The 14,104-nt window shown below is 43.7% G+C and overlaps 1 pseudogene; it reads left to right on the top strand.

Annotated features, from left to right (window-relative positions):
* Window positions 1-297: 297 nt before the first annotated feature.
* Window positions 298-2,060, top strand: LOC137419014 (protein FAM200C-like; annotated as a pseudogene).
* The last annotated feature ends 12,044 nt before the right edge of the window (window positions 2,061-14,104 follow it).

The raw sequence follows: 14,104 nt of genomic DNA, 5'->3' as shown, positions 1-14,104 counted from the left end.
TATATGTGTGTGTTGCCATAAGGGACAAAGGTTTGATTACCAGGTGTGACACACAAGAGCTGTTAGCTTTCATCCCTACACTATCTAACACCTGAACATCCTGGTATGTTCACAGGTATACTCTTACCCGACAAACCGGATTACACATGGAACTTATTACAGGGTAGATTCCCTATCGTGACAGACGAAGCATGTTACCTATTCAGATCTACCTGACTTTAGATATTGCTCTACCCTACCGACATAACAATATTAATGCCACATCGTTTTTGTTTTTTTTCTAGGTTAGTCTTCAGAATGTCCAAAAAACGAAGGTGGAACGATGACTATGTTCAATATGGCTTCACGTGTATTACGGAGAAGGATGGTACACAACGCCCACAGTGCTTCCTGTGCAGTGTCATGTTCTCAAACTCAAATTTGAAACCATCAAAGCTCAATGAACATTTCCAGAGTAAACATGGCAGCAAGGTTGCAGGGAACGACATCACAACATTAAAAGCCAAAGGAGCGAGGTTTGATCATGCCGGCACTTTGCCAACGTATGGATTTTCACCAACAGAGAAACCTATGTTGCTTGCCTCTTATCAAGTTGCATAACAGGTTGCTAAGTCAAAGAAACCTCATACAATGGGCGAGGAACTGATAAAGCCGTGTGCCCTTGAAATGGCAAAGATTATTCTCGGCAAGGAGGCAGAGAAAAAACTGCAACAAGTACCTTTATCAAATGATGTGATACATAACCGAATCGTCGACATGAGTCAAGATATTCTGGAACAGATTGTCGCAGATATTGACTAGTCCAGTGAAGATTAGCCTCCAAGTGGATGAAACAACAGATGTGTCAAACTGCTGTCAGCTACGGGTAGTGGTTCGGTACATAAAGGACAAAGAAGTTGAAGAAAATTTTTATCTTCTGTCAGTCACTGAAAGCAACTACGCAAGCTGTAGATGTGTTCAATATGATAAAAGAATTCTTCACAAAACACCAACTCAATCTCAACATGATTGGTTCGATATGTACTGATGGAGCACCAGTCATGTTGGGCAACCGTTCAGGCTTTGCTGCACTAATCAGAAAAGAAATTCCAGACGTGGAGATCACCTACTGCTTTCTTCACCGGCATGCACTTGTAGCAAAAGCATTGCCTCCAAACCTGAGGAAGACTTTGGATGTTTGTGTGAAAATAGTGAACATGATTCGTGGTCGAGCTTTGAATCATCGACTGTTTCAGTTGTTTTGCGAAGAAATGGGTCAAGAACATACTGTGCTTTTGTATCACACAGAAGTGAGATGGTTATCACGTGGTCGTGCATTATCCCGTGTGTTTGAATTGCCAGAGGAAATTCAGCAGTTTCTCCGTGAACAGCGACAAGACATAGCTGAATATTTTGATTCTCCTGAGTTTATTCAGATGCTTGCCTATTTGGCTGATGTGTTCACAGCACTCAATGAGCTCAATCGCTCTCTGCAGGGAAAGGGGCTCACCATTGTGACTGCAAGCGAGAAGCTGGTTGCATTCAAAGAAAAACTTGTTTTATGGATTAGGCGTGTAACGAAGGGAAATTTGGTGAATTTTCCATCCCTTGAAGGAACAGTCACTGAGGATGCTTCCTTGCAACCTGGCTTTGTTTTAACTATTATTGAACATATTCAAATGCTGCAAACTTCATTCCATGGTTACTTCTCATGTGCAGAGCTGCAAGCGTGTGATAACTAGATCAGGCACCCTTTCCAGATAAATTTGGAGGATATTGATGATGACAGTGACCTCAAAGAAAATCTCATCGATTTGAGAAGTAACCATGGAATCCAAATGGAGTTCACCGAGGGTCATCTGGAGCACTTTTGGGCGTCTCAGCTGGAAACATTTCCCGAACTAGATAGGAAGGCTCTCGCTGTGCTAGTGCCTTTTGCGACCACGTATCTGTGTGAAACTGGATTTTCGTGTCTGCTTCATATCAAAACCAAGTGCAGATATCGGTTGGATGCTCAGCACGACATGCGAATAGCACTCAGCTCCAAGACGCCGAGGTTCCATACCATCATAGAGAACTAACAACAGCAACGAAGGCACTGAGCTTGGTGCACAAGCACAATTTCTTGCAACACACCATGCAAAGTACTAGCAAATGGAATAAAAATCTTTACTAATTTGAAGTTACCTTGGTATTGTAATGAATCATTTAGTTGCCAAATATGTAAATTTGTAAAATATAAATACATTTAAAACCATGATGAATCTGTTATTGATAGCCATGATAATTTTATTATTCTTTCATGACAGTGGGGACAGGGGTGTGATAACTACTTGGTGCTTTGCAAGGGGTGCAAGTAGGGAAAAAGGTTACGAACCCCTGCATTAGGCCATTGAGCCAACATGTTAGGAAAAAAAAAAAATTAAGTGGTATAAAGTGTGTATATATGTATTGTTACGGGGTCCTCTGTGATCCCCTGGTCTCAGTAACCTCCGAACCCTGAGAGGAACCCCGGCAGAAAGATATATATGTTATTCCGTGTCACAATCAAACACTAATGAAACCATCCAGGAAACCACCAAAGGAAACAATCCAAATCAATAAGGAAACCACACCCTTGGTTGGCAATGAACAAATATTATATTAAAAGCACATAAAAAGAACCATACAACAATGGTGGCAATCAGCCCGACAATCAAATCTTAAAATGGTAACCTAGCTCAAACTCACGGCACCCCCAGGGACTTAAACCGAGCCCTTCTCAATGTCTCTGGAACACAAGGGTGCTCCCGGCGAAGAGGCGATGGCGATGAGGCGGGTAAGGAGATGTAGGTAAGGCGGGGACCGTCACGTGGTCCCATCCAACCCCAATTGGCGGTGGAAAGAGGAATCCCAAAGACGCTATCCCAAACGTGCACATACACCGTGCAGTCGTGAACCGCACCGTATTCTTCAAAGGCCGCTGTCGAGCACACACATCCTCGGCAAACCACCGGAGGGCGGGACCAGCGGACGCGACTAACCAAGGGTCCGCGAACGACACGCGAGGTCCCCGAAATGGCGGTCGGTTCGTCTTCGGGCCGCAGCCGCTAGGCGAAGATTCTCTGGAATCTCCACCTGTACCTGGCTTCGCAGGCTTTTTCCCGACACCAGCGATATCCACGATTGCACGAGATTCCTTTCCAAGACTCAAAGTTCCCTCTCCATGGACGCTCGACCACGCGGGGTGCGGAGCTGTTACCAAAACGCCTCGTTTCACCTCCCCCTCACGCGCTCTTCTTCTTCGCTCCACCTTTTCCGTTGCCCTATCCGATTTCCGGCATCATTTTGTCATGAGCGCTTTTAAACCTTTTAACCACAATAACCCTTACTGAGAACCAACAATAATAATAATACCCACAATAATTAGGACCGAATCCGTAACAGTATATTCATATCTACAATATACCAGTAGAAGCCGAGAAACGAATTTTCAGTCCCCATGTATTTATTTATGTATATATTGTTACGGTATCCAGAGGGGAATCTCACTGCCGGCACCAATTTGTTACGGTGCTCGGAGGAATCCCGCTCCAAGACACCGAATGTGTTACGGTCCGGCGTTTGGGTTTACTATGAGGGGGTTAACCTCCGTTCTCTCCCGAACTTACCGGACCTGCGGCTGCCGCACACGAATAACTTTGTACTTAGCAGGTTGCGAACCAGCAACTACGAACACCGATCGGAGACCGTACCATACGTACCCTCCGGCGGTTTCCTTTGTTCCCTGATGTAAATTTACATGGCCGAGCGAAACTGTTGGTCACCGCCAGAGGGATAATGCTAAAGCCGTTCAGTCGATGATAAACTGGATACGAACATGGTGGATCAATTGAGAAGAGACATTCACGAACAGAGAGAAAGGAAAACGTTTAACAATTTGATTTATTACAGATATTTACAATGTGATTATTTTAATAGCAAAGAAAAAGGGACGAGAAGCAGAAACTTAGCTTATACTATGCCTTATTACGATTACTACGGATAAACATCACATGGGCCCAGCACACTTTCATGGGGGAGGGGAGAGGAATGAACAATGAAGGACCTGATAGCACAAAGCCTACGTGCTCTCAAACTCCTCCTTGTGGTGCCAAACGTCCCATTGCTGCCACTGAGAAGCACCAGCAGGTAACGACGATCCCAACACGGACCGGCAGAGTGAGATCTATCGTCAGCATGTAAGAGTGACCCAGCCCCCAGGAGTGAAGCAACATGCTAGGCCAACAATCCAGGCAGTCACACAGGCCCGGAGTGTAACAATGCAGGTGCAGAGGCCTGCGAGAGGGAGACCAGCCAAGAGCACTAATGTCCACATACTCAGTGGGGCGAGAGAGAGACCGGGAAGAGAGCAAAGTGTCCACAATGTCCAAGAGCCAGCACAACTGCGATCGCCTGTGATGCCACGAACCAAGAGCCCAGACCACGAGCAAGCAAAAACCGTGACCGCCTGCGATGCCAGCCACACCCAAGATAGAGAATCAATCTCTTTAAAATCCCTTTGTTCACCCTCCAAGGGGGAGGGTGGAAATCTTGAAGGTCTCCTGGCTCCCGATTGGTGGAGCCCGTAACTCCGCCCCGATCACCCTGATTGGTGGGTTTCTGAACCTGGACACCATGGTGTCCCTTGGAGCCCGGTGCAATGTCTGGTAGCTTCTCTTATAAGTGAAGGACCTTTCCCCAACGCATGATATAATAACCCGAAAGAAGGGGAAGAACCACCTTTAGAGGCCGTTTTTCCCTGCAGAGCAGGGGAAGGGTCTTTGCTCTTTCACGAGCCTCGATTCAGTATAGAAAAAGAAAAAAAAAATGGTCTGCTATTAAATAACTGCTCGAAGGAACCTGTATGGTGGTTGCCATTACTTTTTAGTGTTTTCCCAAAACTGCAACACTACCCCCTCTCCTCTCCAGACTCCTCCAGAGTCGTTCACACATGTGAAACGCAAGGTGAGTTGGGCCAGTTACAATTACCTTTTCAACAAAACAACAACAAAAAAAACATTATGTGGCAGGTGTTTATCCCCTAACTACATACATTCGATTCTTAACCTTACCCCTTGTGTGTGTGTGTGTGACAATTTAAGCTAGTTATGTCCCACCTAATGTGTTGGGGACTAACTAACAGACTCATACGACAACCTTATAACAAAAAAAACGACCGAAATTGCCGGAATTTTTGAAACTACAACACATACCCGGTGGGCATACACATTACACAATGAAGCAACTTATTTACAAATACCGACCCAGGACCTGTAAAAGAAAATTCTGCAAGAGGGCACCTGTAATTTCATCCCTAACACGGCAGGCCGTATGCCGTACACAGTCCATTTCAAACCGGCCACTAAAAAAAACAATCAAATGACGTAAAATGGCAGCGGGGCTGCAGCATGGTGGTTGAATTGCAGAAAAACAAACTGTGGTCCTGGTCGGTCCATGCGCTAGCGCAGCATGGGGCAATTCCATTAGACATGCATTAAACATTCCCCCTAACGACACCTATCTCCCGGGAGAACACCAAAACATACGGTACCAAATAAATGAGGTGGCGTGGCACCACTAGGCTCGCCGGCGGGGCAGCCCGGTGAGGGGGGGAGGGGGGAGTGGGGGGAGGCGTGCTCTTAAAAATTTGGGCCCCGCCCATCAATTTTTCACTGTGCGAACTGTGTAGTTTCTGAGAAGAAAGTAAATACATATTTTGGGGGGCAACCCCCCAGTAGACCTCCTTTGGTCCGGATTTTTTTAAATTTTTTTAAAATATCGTGAACAACCTTTGGTACCTCACTGGTGGTGAAGGTTGTGGTCAAATATCATCAAAATCGTGTGTGTAGTTTCAGAGTAGAAAGGAAATATATATTTGGGGGGGGGGGGCAGGGGGAGTACAACCTGGACTCACTAATTTTACTCCCCCGTAGACCCCTCCAAACCCCGATTTTTTAAAATGGCGTGGTTTTGGTTTTAAAAAACCAAATAAATGAGGTGGCGTGGCACCACTAGGCTCGCCGGCGGGGCAGCCCGGTGAGGGGGGGAGGGGGGAGTGGGGGGAGGCGTGCTCTTAAAAATTTGGGCCCCGCCCATCAATTTTTCACTGTGCGAACTGTGTAGTTTCTGAGAAGAAAGTAAATACATATTTTGGGGGGCAACCCCCCAGTAGACCTCCTTTGGTCCGGATTTTTTTAAATTTTTTTAAAATATCGTGAACAACCTTTGGTACCTCACTGGTGGTGAAGGTTGTGGTCAAATATCATCAAAATCGTGTGTGTAGTTTCAGAGTAGAAAGGAAATATATATTTGGGGGGGGGGGGCAGGGGGAGTACAACCTGGACTCACTAATTTTACTCCCCCGTAGACCCCTCCAAACCCCGATTTTTTAAAATGGCGTGAACACTTTAGTCACATCATACCAAATATCATTTGTGCCAAGTTTGGTCACAATCCCATCAGCGGTTTCAGAGAAGAAGTTGAATGTTGACGGACTGACGACGCGTCATCGCATAAACTCCCTGGAACTACGTTACAGGTGAGCTAACAACATAACAATATAAATAAATGGGGCACCGAGGTAAGTTTCACAGAAGATTATGACATTGAACTTCAAACCATGGATGTCGAAGGGCACAAGATTTTGAAAAAGCGAAATGTTTTTGATTTAAAAAAAATATTTGAAGGCAAACATTGGAAAGAAAAATCTTCACGTACCAGAGTTGGGGTTTAAGCTGGAACCATTAGGCTGGAGGCTGTGGACATGTATCCTGATCCCATGCACACCACAAGAGCCTTGAAGTTGAGCATTTGTAACTCCTGAACATGTGGATGAAGATTTCAGTGGTCCGACAAAATGCTATATATTTTTGAGGTCAAAAGGTCAACCACTTTTTTTTCAGATTTCTGAAATATTCAATTTTCGTCCGATTGACTTGAAATTTGAATAGGATTTACATATCGGCAAACTGAATTCAACAACCAACTACTTTTGAGATCAGCATCGGCCAAAAGGTCAACATAGGCCAGAGGTCAACCGCTTTTTTCGAAATTATAAAATCCTCAATTTTCATCCGATTGACTTGAAATTTGAAAAGGATTTACATATCGGCTAACTGAATTTAACCAGCATTTTTCAGATCAGCATAGGCCAAAAGGTCAACATAGGCCAAAGGTCAACAATAATTTCCAATTTCTAAAATCCTCAATTTTCATCCAATTGACTTGGAATTTGAATGGGATTTTCATATCAGCGAACTGAATTCAACCAACAACTATTTTTGAGATCAGCATAGGCCAAAGGGTCAACATAGGCCAAAGGTCAACAACAATGTCAAATTTCTAAAATCCTCAATTTTCATCCGATTCACTTGAAATCTGAAGGGAATTTACATATCAGTTAAGTGAATTCAACCAACAACTATTTTTTAGGTCAACATAGGTCACAAGGTCAACATAGGCCAAAGGTCAACCACTTTTTTGAAATCTCTAAAATCCTCAATTTTCATCCGATTGACTTGAAATTTGAAAAGGATTGTCATATCAGCTAACTGAATTCAAACACCAACTACTTTTCAGATCAACATAGGTTAAAAGGTCAACATAGGCCTAATTTCTAAAATTGACAATTTTCATCAGATTAACTTCAACTTTGAAGACGATTTGCATATCAGGTCAGACCAGGTCATTCTACTCTGGATATGCTGCTTCTGCTGTCTCAACAATGGATGGAGGTCCTGAATGCCAAACAGGAAATCAGAGCTGTCTCCCTTTACATATCACGTGCCTTCGATACGGTCTGGCACCCTGCTCTGCTCACCAAACTCTCCTCATGGTATCCATGGAAATCTCCATGCATGGCTTGCGGACTTCCTCTCTGGTCGTAGTCAACATGTGGCCCTGAATGGTTTTCTCTCATCTCCCCTTCCTATTCAGGCTGGAGTTCCCCAAGGCAGTCTTCTGGGCCCTGTGCTTTTTCTGGTCTTCATCAATGATCTCTCCGACTCTCTGGAAAATCCTCTCTATCTCTTTGCTGATGACTCCACTCTTTGCCGCTCCATACCCCATCCCTCAGATCGGCAGTCTGCAGCCTCCTCACTCTCTGCAGACCTGGACAAAATCACAGACTGGTCAAACAAGTGGAACATGTCTTTCAATCGTCACAAATCTCACACTCTTACTGTCTCTCCGAAAAGACCGACTGGATAACCCTCCAATCTACTTTCTCAACAATCCTCTTCAAGAAGTTCTGTCACTCAAGCTTTTGGGTCTCACTCTCTGCCATGATCTTTCCAAGCTGGCCTCCAATGCCAGTCTGGGCATGCTCCGTTGTGCGAAGTTCTTCCTTGGCACACCTGAGCTCCTCACCACATGCAAGGCTTTCATCCGCAGCTCAATGGAATACTGTTCTCCCCTCTGGGCCGGTGCTCCTGCCTCACACCTAGCTCGACTTCACGCTGTTGAAACCAAAGGTTTCAGAATCATTGGACTCTCCCGCGAAGAAGCTAACTCCGAGGGCCTTTCAATCGCTCACCGCAGGCAGGTTGGTGGTCTTTCTGTCTTCTACCAACTCCTATTCGGCCTCGCTCCCCCAGCTCTATCTGTGCTCTGTCCCCCAAATATTCCTAGAGGTCGCACAAGATCTGCCAGCAACTCTCTGATGGTTAAACTGCCAAAACCAAGACTCTCTATTCACCTTCACTCTTTCATTCCTCTTTTCTCCCGCTTCTGGAACAAACTCCCTCACTCTCTTCAATCCCACTCCTCCCTCCAGGTCTTTAAAGCGGCTGTCCACCACCAGCTATCTTCCCCCAACCAAAACCTTGATCTTTTCTACCCCCGTTAATTCACCCCAATTCCACTTTTTTGAAATACCGACTTCTTTCCTGGATATCCTAGCAGTGTCCACATGTTTTTTTTTTTTAACTCTCCCACCCCCCCCCCCCCCCCGCCCCTTCCCTTGCCTCCTCCCCCCCCCCCCCAAGCCGTCTCCCTCCCACAGATTTCCCGATGTCCCTGCTCTCCATCTTGTTCTCCCGCTCCCTTTATCATATGTTTCATGTTTTATGTGTCAGTTTGTCTTTTTTGTGATCAATGTTAGCTCGAACACGAGCCTCGACCTTGTATACAAAAAAGAAAAAGAAAAAAAACGCACTGAATGAAACCACACTAATTATCTCCCGGTAATTATCTCTCCACTAATTATTTTTGAGGTCAAAAGGATGCTCTACTGATTGCCATTCTACTTTGTTCTGTTTTGCCAAGTGTCGCTCTTTGAGTGATTTTTCATTTATTTGTTTGTTTGTATGTCAGTCGCCTGCAGGTCACAATTTTCAACCGATCTTCACGAAATTTCACCAAGTTGTAGAGGTCGTCACAATTGAGAAGCCTGTTGATTTTGAGGTCAATGATCATCTGGAGGTCAAATTTCTAAAATCGCTATTTTTAATCCGATTGACTTGAAAATTGAACAGCATTTCCACATTGTCACTAAATTGGGAAACCAACGTTTGAGGTCAAAGGTCAACGGTCAACTCAAGGTCAAATTTCCAAAATCATCCATTTTCATCTGAAAAACCGTCAATTTTCATCCGATTGACATGAAAATAGAACAGTATTTGCATATAGAGACAATAAATAGGATAGGGAAAGGAACTATTGTTGAGGTCAAAAGGTCAAGGGTCAACTCAAGGTCAAACGTGCAAAATTATCAATTTTCATCTGAAAACCCATCAATTTTCATCCGATTGAGTTGAAAATTTAATAGCATTTGTATAGTGCCTCACTGAATTGGTAAACCAACTATTTTGGCATCAAAAGGTCAAAGCTCAACTCAAGATCAAACTTCTAAAATCATCAATTTTCTTCTGAAAAATAGACACTTTACATCCTATTAACCTGAGCTTTGATCAAGATCGTCAATTTTAATCTTGATGAGATGGACAATTTGATGGGTCAATGGCAACCCTTTTGGGGGGGGGAGGGGGTCGATTTTGCAAGTATCGTGCTCCACATGATGTCTTCATGTTTGTCTGTCTGTATGTCAGTCGCCTACAGGTCACAATTTTCAACCGATCTTCACGAAACTTTACCAAATGGGAGAGTTGGTCATAAGCAAGACGCCTATTGTTTTTGGTGTGAAAAGGTCAATAGGTCAACATAGGCCAAAGGTCGCCAACTTTCCTCAACTACAAAAAACTTTTCCTCACTTTTGTAAATCCTCAATTTTCATCCGATTGAATTGAAATTTTAAGAGGACTTGCTTAGGATTTTAAGAGGATTTTAAGAGGCCATACCTAATCCTGAATCCTATTCATTCTAATTGTACATATCCGATCACGGAATTCAACCACCAAGTATTTTTGAGGTCAGCATAGGCCAAAAGGTCAACATAGGCCAAAAGGTCAACATACAGTCACGTGAAAAAGTAAGTACACCCCATGTAAAGTTTTGACTTTTTCAACATATTTCAACATACAGCTATTTGATCTTCATTTCAACAATATTGATAGATAAAGGTGATATAATATAACAAATATCATGAAACATTTACATTTTGTAGTCCATTGTATAATTTAAATAAACATAAATGCAACTTTCGCATGTGGAAAAAGTAAGTACACCCCTACATTTATCACTACTTCAAATACCTAAAATTAGAATCAGGTGCACCAGCTCAGGTGCAAATGATTAGAACATCATTAGAGAGGATCTTGGAGGAACCTGTCTTATTTAAACCTCAGACATTTAGTTTGGTTTGCTCTTTGTTGTTGAAGTGTGCGGCGTCACCATGCCTAGATCAAAAGAGCTCTCTGAGGCCTTCAGAAAGAAGGTTATAGATGCCTACGAGTCTGGGAAGGGATTTAAAAAGAACTCCAAACAATTTGAAATCAATCATTCGACTGTCCGGAAGATCATCTACAAGTGGAGAAGATTCCAAACAACTGCCAACTTGTTCAGGCAAGGCCGCCCCAGCAAGTTCAGCCCAAGAGCAGACCGCAAGATGCTGAAAGAAGTCTCGAAGAACCCGAGAATGTAATCACGGGACCTACAGGTAGCTCTTGCCACTGTTGATGTCAAAGTGCACGAGTCTACCATTAGAAAGAGGCTCCACAAATTTGATCTACATGGGAGGTGTGCCAGGAGGAAACCTTTGCTGTCCAGAAAGAACATCAGGGCAAGACCAAAGTTTGCCAATGAACACCGAGGCAAAGACCAGCACTTCTGGAACAATGTGCTCTGGACAGATGAGTGAAAGGTAGAGCTATTTGGCCACAGTACCAGAAGACATGTTTGGCGAAAACCAAAGGCAGCATTTGACCACAAGAACCTGATACCAACTGTAAAGCATGGTGGTGGATATATTGTGGTTTGGGGCAGCTTTGCTGCATCAGGGCCTGGGCAGCTCACCATCATAGAATCCACTATGAATTCTTAATTGTACCAGAGGGTTCTTGAGAATAATGTGAGGCCATCTGTCGGAAAGTTGAAGCTCAACCGAAGGTGTACCTTGCAACATGACAATGACCCTAAACATACCAGTAAATCCACCAAGGAATGGCTGAAAAGAAAGAAATGGAGGGTTCTGGAATGGCCAAGTCAAAGCCCGGATCTAAATCCCATCGAGATGTTGTGGGGGGATTTGAAACGAGCTGTGCATGCAAGAAACCCCTGAAACATCGCACAGCTGAAAGAATTCTGCATGGATCAGTGGGCAAAAAATTCTCCCAGTCGATGTCAAAGACTGGTAGACAGTTATAAGAAACGCCTAGTTGAGGTTGTTTCTGCCAAAGGGGGCAATACCACCTATTAGAGCCAAGGGTGTACTTACTTTTTCCACATTCGAAATTTGCATTTATGTTTATTTAAATTATACAATGGACTACAAAATGTAAATGTTTCATGATATTTGTTATATTATATCACCTTTATCTATCAATATTGTTGAAATGAAGATCAAATAGCTGTATGTTGAAATATGTTGAAAAAGTCAAAACTTTACATGGGGTGTACTTACTTTTTCACGTGACTGTATGCCGTATTTCTAATATCCTCAATTTTCATCCAATTAACTTGAAATTTGAAATGATTTTGCATATTTGGTCACTGAATTCAAGCATCAATTATTTTGAGGTCATCATAGGCCACAACTTATTTTAGGGATGTCGCAAGTATCGTGCTATGCACGAGATATTTCTTGTTTGTTTGTCTGTGAACAAGATATCTCAAAACGTTTTAGACGGATTCAAATGAAATTTGGCAGAGAAATAGTGTACGTGAGAGGACGAAATTAGTCGATTTTGGTGAGGATCCGTATTCGGATCCGGCTCGTATAATTTTAAAGTGATTCTTCACCATTGAGAGATCGGGCGAAAAGCGATATGTCACATGATATTTCAAAAAGTTATGGACGAGTTATGACTAAGCTTGGTGACGAGTTGGTTAGGTGACAAGAACAAGCCGATTCCATTTTGGTTCAGGTCCAAATCCAGATTTGGCCTATCAGTGGATTCAAAACATAAACTGTTCAGCCTGGCAGAGGTAGGCGCTCTACCGAGTGCCGTTCTTGTTTGTAATTGCGCTGTATTTTGTATCTTTTTCAGTTTTACTTCTTATTCATTGACTTCATGTTTGTGTGACTTCAATAAAACACTGGAGGTCAGAGGCTGTTCCCTGACTCCCATGTCGTTCTTGAATGGAGTTTGGCTGGCTGTTTAAATATGTTCAGTTACAAGTAGGGAGGGCAGTGCACTCCCCTTTTTTATTCGATTGTTAAAAAGAGACATCATAAGCATATGCATAGAATTGATGTGAGTTAATCAGGTTGAGATAATGTCATGAGGAATAGATATCTGCAATATGAAAGCGAAATGCTAGACGTTTTTTGAAATATCGTGTACACAATCCAAGTTACCGAGATGTTTGCCATGGCAACATAATTCAGCCAATCACCATCGTGATATACTCAGGTTGAGATAATGTCATGAGGAATAGATATCTGCAATATGAAAGCTAAATGTTCAACGTTTTTTTTAAATACCGCATGATCAAATGTACATGGACGGATGATCGGTCAGGTGATCTGCAATATGAGAGCTAAATGGTCAACGTTTTTTTAAATACCGCATGAACAAATGTACATGGACGGATGATATGTACAAATGTATAGTCGGTCGGTTGGACAGAGCTCATTTTCATGTCCCCGTCTCTGACCTTGCAGAGGACAATAACATGAACATAATTGTTATTGAACCTGTGATCGATGAGAGGTTAAGAAAACAAAGATTGCAACGGACATTCAAACAACCATTCAAAGTTGCAGCTCATTGCAAGACAATCAAAACATTTTGAAATATGAATGAGAAAGACCAATCAAAGATTGCAAACCCTCGCCAGGACTTGTGTGTAGTTTTGTCGTATGTATTTTATTGATGTACTCACATGATAATTGTATTGTTGCGGATCTTGGGTTCGTCGACGTACTAAGGGGGGTTAAGCCCTACTCCCCCTCAAACTCCGAGTCCACGAGGCCGCCACCCACACTACACTAGTGGTGGACGGATTGCTAAGCAATTCCAGCCGCCGAGCCGGCAGCTATGCGTGGAAGGGTTAACGGTCACGATCCGAGTACCTTCAACACATGCAGCTGTGAGAACGGGGACTGAACCTTGCACGAGTCACGCTGGTATTGAACGCCCGAGCAGTTGTGTGTCGCGTAACTCGTGCCGTTAACAATATTGAACCCGATCGAGCGGTTTTAATTCGGGCAATGCTAGGCCAATGTTGAAAGGACGATGATGGCCAGGTTGGAAACAAACCACAGGATTTATTACAATGTACAGTATTCACAGGAAAAGGACACAGCGAAGAATCTTAACGGCCTTATCGACGTGCCCAGACAAGGGCCCTCAGATTCGTTCGGGGAAGGGAAGGAAGAGGGGAATGCGCACAAAGCGCGGCCGCTTGGTGCAGTTTGCCTGGACGGGCTCGTTGGGCGGATGCCCTCCAAGGATCGCTCCAACCCGGGAAACCACAGCCGGGGATGTTCGCGTTAGGGGCGTTGATCATGGATGTGCACGTAGCAGGAATCTGAGGAGCGTATCTC

This window comes from Myxine glutinosa, unplaced genomic scaffold (assembly GCF_964187855.1).
Source record: "Myxine glutinosa unplaced genomic scaffold, kmMyxGlut1.1 SCAFFOLD_1764, whole genome shotgun sequence".
Lineage (NCBI taxonomy): Eukaryota > Metazoa > Chordata > Myxini > Myxiniformes > Myxinidae > Myxine > Myxine glutinosa.
Note: the sequence above shows the minus strand (reverse complement) of the source record. Positions and strands in the feature narration are given on the sequence as shown.